Source organism: Nannobrachium achirus, assembly GCF_963921795.1.
Source record: "Nannobrachium achirus genome assembly, chromosome: 13".
In the NCBI taxonomy this organism is placed as follows: Eukaryota; Metazoa; Chordata; class Actinopteri; order Myctophiformes; family Myctophidae; genus Nannobrachium; species Nannobrachium achirus.
The window spans coordinates 64,135,993-64,148,473 of NC_137833.1; positions in this window are offsets into that span (position 1 = coordinate 64,135,993).

The window sequence follows — 12,481 nt, forward strand, 5'->3', positions numbered from 1 at the left end:
CACGCGGTAGTCTGACACTGTGCCCTATTGTGGGCGATTTCTGGAAGGGAGGGGGTGTGATTTGCTTTGATTTAAAAAAAAAAACAATAATCTCCTCGTGAGCACCTCGTCTTCTGATGATGACGTCGCTTAAAAAAACAGGCTGCGGTGCGGATTGGATATTCGTTAGACCCACCCCCGTGCTCATTGGAGCAGCCGAAAATTTGGGCTGATAACTGCCGACTCAGCTCCAGACCAGACAAACAGTCCACTCTGAGAGTGGGCGGGGTCTATGGTCTGGAAGCAGGTTACATTTGTAGAGGTGCTTGTTCAGAATAGCCAAAGTGCATTTAATTTTGATGTTAAAACACTTGGTAAAAGGGATTGGCTGGTTTCAAAGCCTAGGGTTATTACACCACAGAAACTCTACAACTGTGACAGCAATGCAGACTTCAGTAAACAACAAACAACTATGAATTTGACATTCATAAAACCAGTTTCACACAAATGAATAAGTCAAATTATATTCCTGTTCACGGTTATAAGGTCTCCTGAGAGACTGGCAAAACCTGCCATGGCTGACTATATTTCAAGTCATCCTGGCGGGGTATTGGGTAAAGTTTTCAACTAGCAATAATCGCGTACTACAAAATTGCCTCTGCGCAAGAGTAACGGTATGACATATATTTTTCATCTATTTACATACTGTATTGTATTATGGTTTAACAGGACAGTAAGCCCATCTCTGGCCAGAGAAGGACATTAAATTCAAAACTGAATAATGTCTACATTGTTTAGATACAGCCATTACCATCATCCCCTGAGATAATTAAGAAATAATGGTGTCTGTTGGAAATATGAACCCACTACAACACCATACTCTGTCACGGTACTGAAATATTTTATGCATTGCACATATACTTATATTATTATTGTTTACAACCCTTTATCCATTATCCATGGTGTTAATACAACATGTGAATAAATAATACACAAGCTTGTAAAAAACTATAATATTCTTTTAAAAAATAATGCATGCTGGGTAACGTCTATGTTTGTCTCTTCTGGTCACGGGTTCTGGATGAAGTCAGATGATTGTTGGAACGAATAGCGTGTTAAAATAAAAAACTAAGTGTAATAATATGTTTAAGTAGGTTGTATAGGTTCTCTTGACCAATGTTTTATCCTTTCTATGATGATGTCTTTTCATTTCAATAATATTTAACTTTTCAATCTTCAATTTTCCATTCCAGGCTAACTAGAACTAACCTGACTTTCGTCAGATGGTGGCAGTAGTGCGCTGCCCTACTTTACCATCTGAGCTCTCTCGTAGGGAGTTGATAACGCTCGTAAAGCCCCGGGCCGGACCAATCAGCGGCAGCTACGGGCGGGCTCTGAGCGGCTCTGAGCCAATAGAGTCTGATTGCAGACCACGTGGAAACACAGGAGGCGGATTCTGGGTGTAACGTCATGCAGACAAGCCAATATGAGTGGTTGGAGTTGGCACTCCCAGACTATGATAGACAGATGGCCCCATCCAATCACCTGCTAAATAATTTAGAAAAATGGCCCGCCCCTTACATCGAGTCTGCCGGAGCAATCCCAGATGCTAGTAGCAGAGCGGTATGCAGCCAGGCAAATGCACTGCTGCTATCATCTGGCGCAGTCAGGTTAAACTAGAACAGAACATGCACAGACTAACCTCAATATTTCAATAATGATTTACTGCTCATACAAGCGTACAACAACACAATCATATTTCAATATCCACTTTATTTTAACAGTAGAAGTTGGCCTAATACAATCTTAGGCCCTCCAAAAATTGGGTAATTTTTTGACCTTGTACAAGGAAAGTACCAGTAATTACCGTCATGAAAATGAGGTTTGTAAGTTTGCTGGACAGAATGACTCACTGCAACACCATACAGTGTCACGGTGCTGACACGTTTACGCATTTTACACGTTTTGTAATCTCATTATTATTATTATTGTTATAACACTGTATCTGTGGTGTTGATAAACAGTAGAAATACGTTAAAAAAAAACGATTATATTCTTTGAAACACTGCACGCATAGCATGCTGGGTAATGGGCTGTGTGTTTATGTCTTCCGGTCACAGGGTTCTAGTAAACTCAGATGATTAGTTGAAACAAGAGCCTTGTATTAAAGAGAGTCGCGTCACCTCGGTTCACTTCATGGGGCCGCCAACCGGAAGTTCACGGAATGCATTGGAGTCTAGTGGAAAAAGCGTGTTTCCTAAACCCACCAGGCTTGAGTTAAGTAGGTTGTTGGTTCTTGACCAATGTTTTATCCCTGCTATGGTGTCATTTTGTCCGCAGGTATGGGAGCTTTTCATCCTCTCCTTGAGTGGTTATGATCTGTGGGAAGTATGTGTCTCTGATGTCTCAGTACAGTGGACAGGCAGTTAGGAGGGCGTAGCTCAGTTTCCACTTCATTTGGTGTGCAGTGGGTGAAAAGTTTGTTTTTCAAAAAATTCACATAGTGTTGCAAGTGTAGCACCCAGCCATGAACCAGCGACAACAGCCCTGCTAATCGGGCTCAGCCCTATTAGCACGACTGGTTGTGCGTTGGACTGGCGAGAGGAAGTCCCGGGTTTAATCCCCGCTTCCGCGTATCACTACATCTGGCGCTGTGAGTAGGGTGAGGAGCGTGATGTCCTCGCGTGAGGGAACAGTGCCACGTCGTGTGCGGCGGTCCGCGGCGTGATGTGTGAAGCACGAGGGCGCGCTCCAAAAGACCAGGGGGGTGAATGTAACACCCAGCCATGAACCAGTGACAACAGCCCTGCTAATCGGGCTCAGCCCTATTAGCACGACTGGTTGTGCGTTGGACTGGCGAGTGGAAGTCCTGGGTTCAATCCCCGCTTCCGCGTATCACTACACAAGCATGTATGCAACGCCTGAACAGGGACTTTAACTCTGGACCCTCAGATTAAAGCTCTGATGCTCTACCATCTGAGCTATCCAGGCTCTGCTAAGAAGTCTCTTTGGAGCCACATACAGGGATCAAATTTACATGGCTCTTTTTTCCCTGAAACCTTTTATCGTACTGCTTAGAACTCTGATTATATACTACTAGAGTTGAGCCCACGTGGCATTGGTACACTTGTGTGTTTTTGGTCAATTCTGGGACCAATCCTCGATTCTAGTAAACTCAGATGATTGGTTGAAACAAGAGCCTTGTATTAAAGAGAGTCGCGTCACCTCGGTTCACTTCATGGGGCCGCCAACCGGAAGTTCACGGAATGCATTGGAGTCTAGTGGAAAAAGCGTGTTGTGGAACAGCTCATCCGAAGGGAAATTAGCTCAGATGGTAGAGTGCTCACTTAGCATGTGATAGGTGACGGGATCAATACCCGTATTCTCCAATTACTTCTCAATTCGTCTAATAACCGGTCTCTATGGCTATTGATTGGCATTAATTGCATTTGTAGTAGCCTGATCTCATACTCAGCTCACGCGGTAGTCTGAAACTGTGCCCTATTGTGGGCAATTTCTGGAAGGGAGGGGGGTGGGATTTGCTTTGATTTAAAAAAAAAAAACTATCACTACAGGTCTCCTCGTGAGCACCTCTTCTTCTGATGATGACGTTGCTTGAAAAAACAGGCTGCTGTGCGGATTGGATATTCGTTAGACCCACCCCCGCGCTCATTGGAGCAGCCGAAATTTTTGGCTGATAACTGCCGATTCATGTACTCAGCTCCAGACCAGAGAAACAGTCCACTCTGAGAGTGGTCTGGAAGCAGGCAACATTTGTAGAGGTGCTTGTTCAGAATAGCCAAAGTGCATTTGATTTTGATATTAAAACACTTGGTCAAAGGGATTTGCTGGTTTCAAAGCCTAGAGTTATTACACCACAGAAACTCTACAACTGGGACAGCAATGCAGACTTCAGCAAACAACTGTGAATTTGACATTCATAAAACCATTTTGACACTAATGAATAGGTACAATGGTATTCCTGTTCTCAGTTATATGGTCTCCTGAGAGACTGGCAAAACTTGTCATAGCTGATTATATTTCAAGTCATCCTGGTGGGGTATTAGGTAAAGCTTTCAACTAGCAATAATCGCATCTCAGTAGAACTTCATAGACTACAAAATTGCCTCTGCGCAAGAGTAACGGTATGACATATACTTTTCATCTAATTACATCCTGTACTTCTTATGGGTTAACAAGACAGTAAGCCCATCTTTGGCTGGAGAGGGCCATTAAATATTCATTGATGTGTAATGTCTGCATTGTTTGGATACAGCCATTATCATCATCCCCCTATACAATAAAGAAGTAATGGTGTCTGTTGGAAATATGAACCCACTACAACACCATACTCTGTCACGGTACTGACATTTTTTATGCATTGCACATATACTTATATTATTATTGTTTACAACACTTTATCCATTATCCATGGTGTTAATACAACATGTGAATAAATAATACACAAGCTTGTAAAAAACTATTATATTCTTTAAAAACATAATGCATGCTGGGTAACGTCTATGTTTGTCTCTTCTGGTCACGGGTTCTGGATGAAGTCAGATGATTGGTTGGAACGAATAGCGTGTTAAAATAAAAAAGTAACTGTAATAGTATGTTTAAAGTAGGTTGTATAGGTTCTCTTGACCAATGTTTTATCCTTTCTATGATGATGTCATTTCATTTCGATAATATTTAACTTTTCAATCTTCAATTTTCCATTCCAGGCTAATTAGAACAGAACATGCACAGACCAACCTCAATATTTCAATAATGATTTACTGCTCGTACAAGCGTACAACAACACAAACATATTTTAATATGCACTTTATTTTAACAGTAGAAGTTGGCCTAATACAATCTTAGGCCCTCCAAAAATTGGGTAATGTTTTGACCTTGTACCAGGAAGGTACCAGTAATTACCGTCATGAAAATGAGGTTTGTAGGTTTGCTGGACAGAATGACTCACTGCAACACCATACAGTGTCACGGTGCTGACACGTTTACGCATTTTACACGTTTTGTAATCTCATTATTATTATTATTGTTATAACACTGTATCTGTGGTGTTGATAAACAGTAGAAATACGTTAAAGAAAACGATTATATTCTTTGAAACACTGCACGCATAGCATGCTGGGTAATGGGCTGTGTGTTTATGTCTTCCGGTCACAGGGTTCTAGTAAACTCAGATGATTAGTTGAAACAAGAGCCTTGTATTAAAGAGAGTCGCGTCACCTCGGTTCACTTCATGGGGCCGCCAACCGGAAGTTCACGGAATGCATTGGAGTCTAGTGGAAAAAGCGTGTTTCCTAAACCCACCAGGCTTGAGTTAAGTAGGTTGTTGGTTCTTGACCAATGTTTTATCCCTGCTATGGTGTCATTTTGTCCGCAGGTATGGGAGCTTTTCATCCTCTCCTTGAGTGTTTATGATCTGTGGGAAGTATGTGTCTCTGATGTCTCAGTACAGTGGACAGGCAGTTAGGAGGGCGTAGCTCAGTTTCCACTTCATTTGGTGTGCAGTGGGTGAAAAGTTTGTTTTCTCAAAAAATTCACATAGTGTTGCAAGTGTAGCACCCAGCCATGAACCAGTGACAACAGCCCTGCTAATCGGGTTCAGCCCTATTAGCACGACTGGTTGTGCGTTGGACTGGCGAGTGGAAGTCCCGGGTTCAATCCCCGCTTCCGCGTATCACTACACAAGCATGTATGCAACGCCTGAACAGGGACTTTAACTCTGGACCCTCGGTTTAAAACTCTGATGCTCTACCATCTGAGCTATCCAGGCTCTGCTAAGAAGTCTCTTTGGAGCCACATACAGGGATCAAATTTACATGGCTCTTTTTTCCCTGAAACCTTTTATCGTACTTCTTAGAACTCTGATTATATACTACTAGAGTTGAGCCCACGTGGCATTGGTACACTTGTGTGTTTTTGGTCAATTCTGGGACCAATCCTCGACATTGAACTACCTTGTGGAACAGCTCATCCGAAGGGAAATTAGCTCAGATGGTAGAGTGCTCACTTAGCATGTGATAGGTGACGGGATCAATACCCGTATTCTCCAATTACTTCTCAATCCGTCTAATAACCGGTCTCTATGGCTATTGATTGGCATTAATTGCATTTGTAGTAGCCTGATCTCAGACTCAGCTCACGCGGTAGTCTGAAACTGTGCCCTATTGTGGGCGATTTCTGGAAGGGAGGGGGGTGGGATTTGCTTTGATTTAAAAAAAAAAAACAATAATCTCCTCGTGAGCACCTCGTCTTCTGATGATGACGTCGCTTGAAAAAACAGGCTGCGGTGCGGATTGGATATTCGTTAGACCCACCCCCGTGCTCATTGGAGCAGCCGAAAATTTGGGCTGATAACTGCCGACTCAGCTCCAGACCAGACAAACAGTCCACTCTGAGAGTGGGCAGGGTCTATGGTCTGGAAGCAGGTTACATTTGTAGAGGTGCTTGTTCAGAATAGCCAAAGTGCATTTAATTTTGATATTAAAACACTTGGTAAAAGGGATTGGCTGGTTTCAAAGCCTAGGGTTATTACACCACAGAAACTCTACAACTGTGACAGCAATGCAGACTTCAGTAAACAACAAACAACTATGAATTTGACATTCATAAAACCAGTTTCACACAAATGAATAAGTCAAATTATATTCCTGTTCACGGTTATAAGGTCTCCTGAGAGACTGGCAAAACCTGCCATGGCTGACTATATTTCAAGTCATCCTGGCGGGGTATTGGGTAAAGTTTTCAACTAGCAATAATCGCGTACTACAAAATTGCCTCTGCGCAAGAGTAACGGTATGACATATATTTTTCATCTAATTACATACTGTATTGCATTATGTCTCTGGCCAGAGAGGGACATCAAAAATTCAATGATGAGTAATGTCTACATTGTTTAGATGAAGCCATTACCATCATCCCCCTAGACAATAAAGAAATAATGGTGTCTGTTGGAAATATGAACCCACTACAACACCATACTCTGTCACGGTACTGAAATATTTTATGCATTGCACATATACTTATATTATTATTGTTTACAACCCTTTATCCATTATCCATGGTGTTAATACAACATGTGAATAAATAATACACAAGCTTGTAAAAAACTATCATATTCTTTACAAAAATAATGCATGCTGGGTAACGTCTATGTTTGTCTCTTCTGGTCACGGGTTCTGGATGAAGTCAGAATATTGGTTGGAACGAATAGCGTGTTAAAATAAAAAACTAAGTGTAATAATATGTTTAAGTAGGTTGTATAGGTTCTCTTGACCAATGTTTTATCCTTTCTATGATGATGTCTTTTCATTTCAATAATATTTAACTTTTCAATCTTCTATTTTCCATTCCGGGCTAACTAGAACAGAACATGCGCAGACCTAGCCTGATACTTCAGTCCGCACATCACCACCCCCTGTTGGTGGGTGGTGTGTAGTGTGGACTGAACCCGGAGATATTTTATTTTATTTCAAGCGCGCCTGAAGAGCAGGCGCATTGAATGGGCCTATCAGGGCTGTAGACTTGAGCAACAGGTTCTCACCCCTATTGCGTCATACAACCGACGCGATCTTAAATACCGAATGCTTCTCACCATAGACGCGGACGGATTGCCTAATGTCTCAAGGGTTAGACGCATTGGGTGGTCTAAGAAGAAAGAAAAAAAAGTAGTTCCTGATGCGGGATTCGATACGCTCTGAAGGCTTCTTGGTTTACCAGCCACCCGTCGCTACCGTTCACGCCACTATAAACGACGGAGCGGTGCCGTCTCAGGCGGCGATGACCCCCGTGAGTCGCCACCGAGGCGAGCGATAGCGAGCCGAGTTGCCGCGACGAGCGGTGGGAACGCCGCATGAGCCGACTCAGCCGCGTTACCGAATTACGTGCCGTTATGGACAGAATAGTAAATCTTGACCAGGGGACTGCTTCCGCCTCCGAATGTGGCTCAAAGAAGGGACTACGTTATCATTTCACGTTTTGTCAAAGATAAAAGCACAAAAAAAAAGGTACTTCCCAGTCACTTTCGTTAGCTCAGTCGGTAGAGCATGGAGATACAAATCCAGAGACAGGGGTTCGATTCCCCGTGACAGCCCTCAGTGAAAAATCTTCCAGTAAACACATGTCGGCGCATGCGTACTAAGACTCTGTCTCGTCCAAAAACTCTCCGTCTCCGTCGCACCCTAGACGCAATAGTCACTCCCAAAACTTCACAGGGGTGAAGCAAAGGAAAGAAAGACACGGCGTCGGGAGGGTGAAGCAAAGGGAGTGAGAATGGGTTGACTTGTGTGGCACGTGGTATGCTGGTCCGGTCCCAGCCCCCTCCCTTCGGAGCTGTTCTGCCCACGTGAGATTCTGTAGTGGACTCTGATTGGTGCTCTTCTGCCCACGTGAGCCGCTAGTGGACTCTGATTGGTCCGTGAAAACTGTCATGGCGGAGTCAGACTCGACTTCTTTTAATAAACAATACAATAGTGCCGTTTCATTACGTTTTAATACCATTTTGCACTAACGTAAACATGCAGTCATATAATATGTTATGAGAAATAACGTATTTTTGCAATGTCACGCAGCGTCGCCGTCGGCGACACGCGGGGCTGTATGTGTGTATGTGTGACACGTCAATAGGCTTTACCCCGCCCCCGCTGAAGTAGAATCTCCGTCCCCAGGCTCAGACTCAATCCCAAAACGAAGTGTGTGATTGAGTCTGGCGCTTACAGTCAGGCAAGCGCAGACCAACCTCAATATTTAAATAATGATTTACTGCTCATACGAATGTACAAAATCATATTTTATTATCTACTTTACTTTAACAATGGAAAGTGGCCTAATAAAATGTTAGGCCCTCCAAAAATTGGGTAATGTTTTGACCTTGTACCAGGAAGGTACCAGTAATTACCGTCATGAGAACTACCAAGCAAGTGGGGAATTCGCTCAGATGGTAGAGTGCTCGCTTAGCATGCGAGAGGTGACGGGATCGATACCCGTATTCTCCAATTGCTTGTTCAGCTGTGTAATAACTTGTGTAATAACTGCTCTCTCATTACTAATGGGCAGCCGGTTCAGAATGGCTAAAGTGCTTTTCCTTTTGATATTAAAACACTTGGTCAGAGGGAAGATTCCACTTAACATTTCCCTTTTCTGAGGGGAATTAGCTCAGATGGTAGAGCGCTCGCTTTGCATGCGAGAGGTGGCGGGACCGATGCCCGCATTCTCCAGACAAGATTATACTTGAAAGCTTTCACTTTGCAGTTGAGTCAGTAAATGTTGTATTAGATTTTCAAGAGTGTAAAACTCACAGCCACTTATGCATGAATGTAACCTTAAGCAGAGACTGATAAGCTCCACTAGGACCTGACTGCAACATCATTTTGCAAAGCATCCTAGCACCTCAAACAGTCTTGCAAGGACAAATGGGCCACCTGAACAGGGACTTGAACTCTGGACCCTCAGATTAAAAGTCTGATGCTCTACCGTCTGAGCTATCCAGGCTCTGCTTAGAGGCCACTTTGGAGCCAGATAGAGGGATCAAATTTACATGGCACTGCATTAGATTTGCAAGAGTGTAAAACACACAGCCACTTATGCATTAACGTAACCTTATGCATGGGTTGCTAATGTTCTCCACTAGGAACTGACCTCAACATCATGCTGCTGTGTTTGCACATTGTTTTACTTCTCCCAGCAGGTATGGGATCTGTGGGGAGTATGTGTCTCTGATGACTTGGTACAGTGGACAGGTGGTTAGGAAGTGTAGCTCAGTTTCCACATCATTTGGTGCGCAATGGGTGCACAGTTTGTTTTCTCAAACATTCACATAGTCTTGCCAGCATGAATGCAACGCCTGAACAGGGACTTGAACCCTGGACCCTCAGATTAAAAGTCTGATGCTTTACCGTCTGAGCTATCCAGGCTCTGCTTAGAGGCCACTTTGGAGCCAGATAGAGGGATCAAATTTACATGGCACTGCATTAGATTTGCAAGAGTGTAAAACACACAGCCACTTATGCATTAACGTAACCTTATGCATGGGTTGCTAATGTTCTCCACTAGGAACTGACCTCAACATCATGCTGCTGTGTTTGCACATTGTTTTACTTCTCCCAGCAGGTATGGGATCTGTGGGGAGTATGTGTCTCTGATGACTTGGTACAGTGGACAGGTGTTTAGGAAGTGTAGCTCAGTTTCCACATCGTTTGGTGCGCAGTGGGTGTACAGTTTGTTTTCTCAAACATTCACATAGTCTTGCCAGCATGAATGCAACGCCTGAACAGGGACTTGAACCCTGGACCCTCAGATTAAAAGTCTGATGCTCTACCGACTGAGCTATCCAGGCTCTGCATAGAAGTCCCTTTTGAGCCACATACAGGGATCACATTTACATGGCTCTTCCCCTCCCCCCAAACCTTTTATCGTACTACTTAGAACTCTGATTATATACTGTAGTTAGAGTTGAGCTCATGAGGGTGTGTTTAGGTTAATTCTGGGACCAATCCTCGACATTGAACTACCTTGTGGAACAGCTCAACTGAAGGGGAATTAGCTCAGATGGTAGAGTGCTCGCTTAGCATGCGAGAGGTGACGGGATCGATACCCGTATTCTCCAATTACTTCTTCATCTGTGTAATAACTGGTCTCTCTGGTTATTGATTGGCATTAATTGCATGCGTAGACCTGCGTCTTCGGAATAGCCAAAGTGCATTTCATTTTGATATTAAAACACTGTGTCAGAGGGATTTGCTGGTTTCAAAGCCTAGAGTTATTACACCACAGAAACTCTACAACTGTTACAGCAATGCAGACTTCAGCAAACAACATACAGCTGTGAACTTGACATGCATAAAACCAGTTTCACACCTATTAATAAGACAAATTGCATTCCTTTTCACAGTTATAAGGTCTCCTGAGAGACTGGCAAAAATTGCCATGGCTGACTATATTTGAAGTCATCCTGGCGGGGTATTGGGTAAAGTTTTCAACTAGCAATAATCGCGTCTCAGTAGAACTTCATAGACTACGAAATTGCCTCTGCGCAAGAGTAGAGCTGAAAGCTCACATGATTCTATGACTCCTGAATGTCTAGACACTTTAAGCGTGGTGGGTGCTCTGATACTTCTCAGTATAGGCTATTGTCACATAGGCCTACGTGAACGACCGCTCGTTAAGGAAACATACAAGCTGTAGATGGCACATTGGAGTTGTGGATGGCTGGCTGTCGTACTGCCTCTCTCACAACTCTTTGCGCTTTATTTTCTTATAGTTTACGTTGACCACGCACACACAATGGGGTGGGGTCCCTTGAATTCACTAAGTTCAATACAGTATCTGTCCTTTTCTCCCATATCTTACAGCAATGCACTTTGGAGCCACATAAAGAAAGCAAATTTGAGAGCACATTACATGGCATGTTTTCTCGAAGCCTTCATCGTACTGTTTAGAACTCTGATTATACAGTGTGAGTTAAGCACTAATGGCTTTAGTACACTTGTGTGCTTTGAGTTCATTCTAGGACCAATTCTCTACATTGAACTACCAAGCAAGTGGGGAATTAGCTCAGATGGTAGAGTGCTCGCTTAGCATGCGAGAGGTGACGGGATCGATACCCGTATTCTCCAATTGCTTGTTCAGCTGTGTAATAACTTGTGTAATAACTGCTCTCTCATTACTGATGGGCAGCAGGTTCAGAATGGCTAAAGTGATTTTCCTTTTGATATTAAAACACTTGGTCAGAGGGAAGATTCCAATTAACATTTCCCATTTCTGAGGGGAATTAGCTCAGATGGTAGAGCGCTCGCTTTGCATGCGAGAGGTGGTGGGACCGATGCCCGCATTCTCCAGACAATATTATACTTGAAAGCTTTCACTTTGCAGTTGAGTCAATAAATGCTGTATTAGATTTTCAAGAGTGTAAAACACACAGCCACTTATGCATGAATGTAACCTTAAGCAGAGACTGATAAACTCCACTAGGACCTGACTGCAACATCACTTTGCAAAGCATCCTAGCACCTCAAACAGTCTTGCAAGCACAAATGTGCCACCTGAACAGGGACTTGAACCCTGGACCCTCAGATTAAAAGTCTGATGCTCTACCGTCTGAGCTATCCAGGCTCTGCTTAGAGGCCACTTTGGAGCCAGATAGAGGGATCAAATTTACATGGCACTGCATTAGATTTGCAAGAGTGTAAAACACACAGCCACTTATGCATTAACGTAACCTTATGCATGGGTTGCTAATGTCCTCCACTAGGAACTGACCTCAACATCATGCTGCTGTGTTTGCACATTGTTTTACTTCTCCCAGCAGGTATGGGATCTGTGGGGAGTATGTGTCTCTGATGTCTTGGTACAGTGGACAGGTGGTTAGGAAGTGTAGCTCAGTTTCCACATCATTTGGTGCGCAGTGGGTGCACAGTTTGTTTACTCAAACATTCACATAGTCTTGCCAGCATGAATGCAACACCTGAACAGGGACTTGAACCCTGGACCC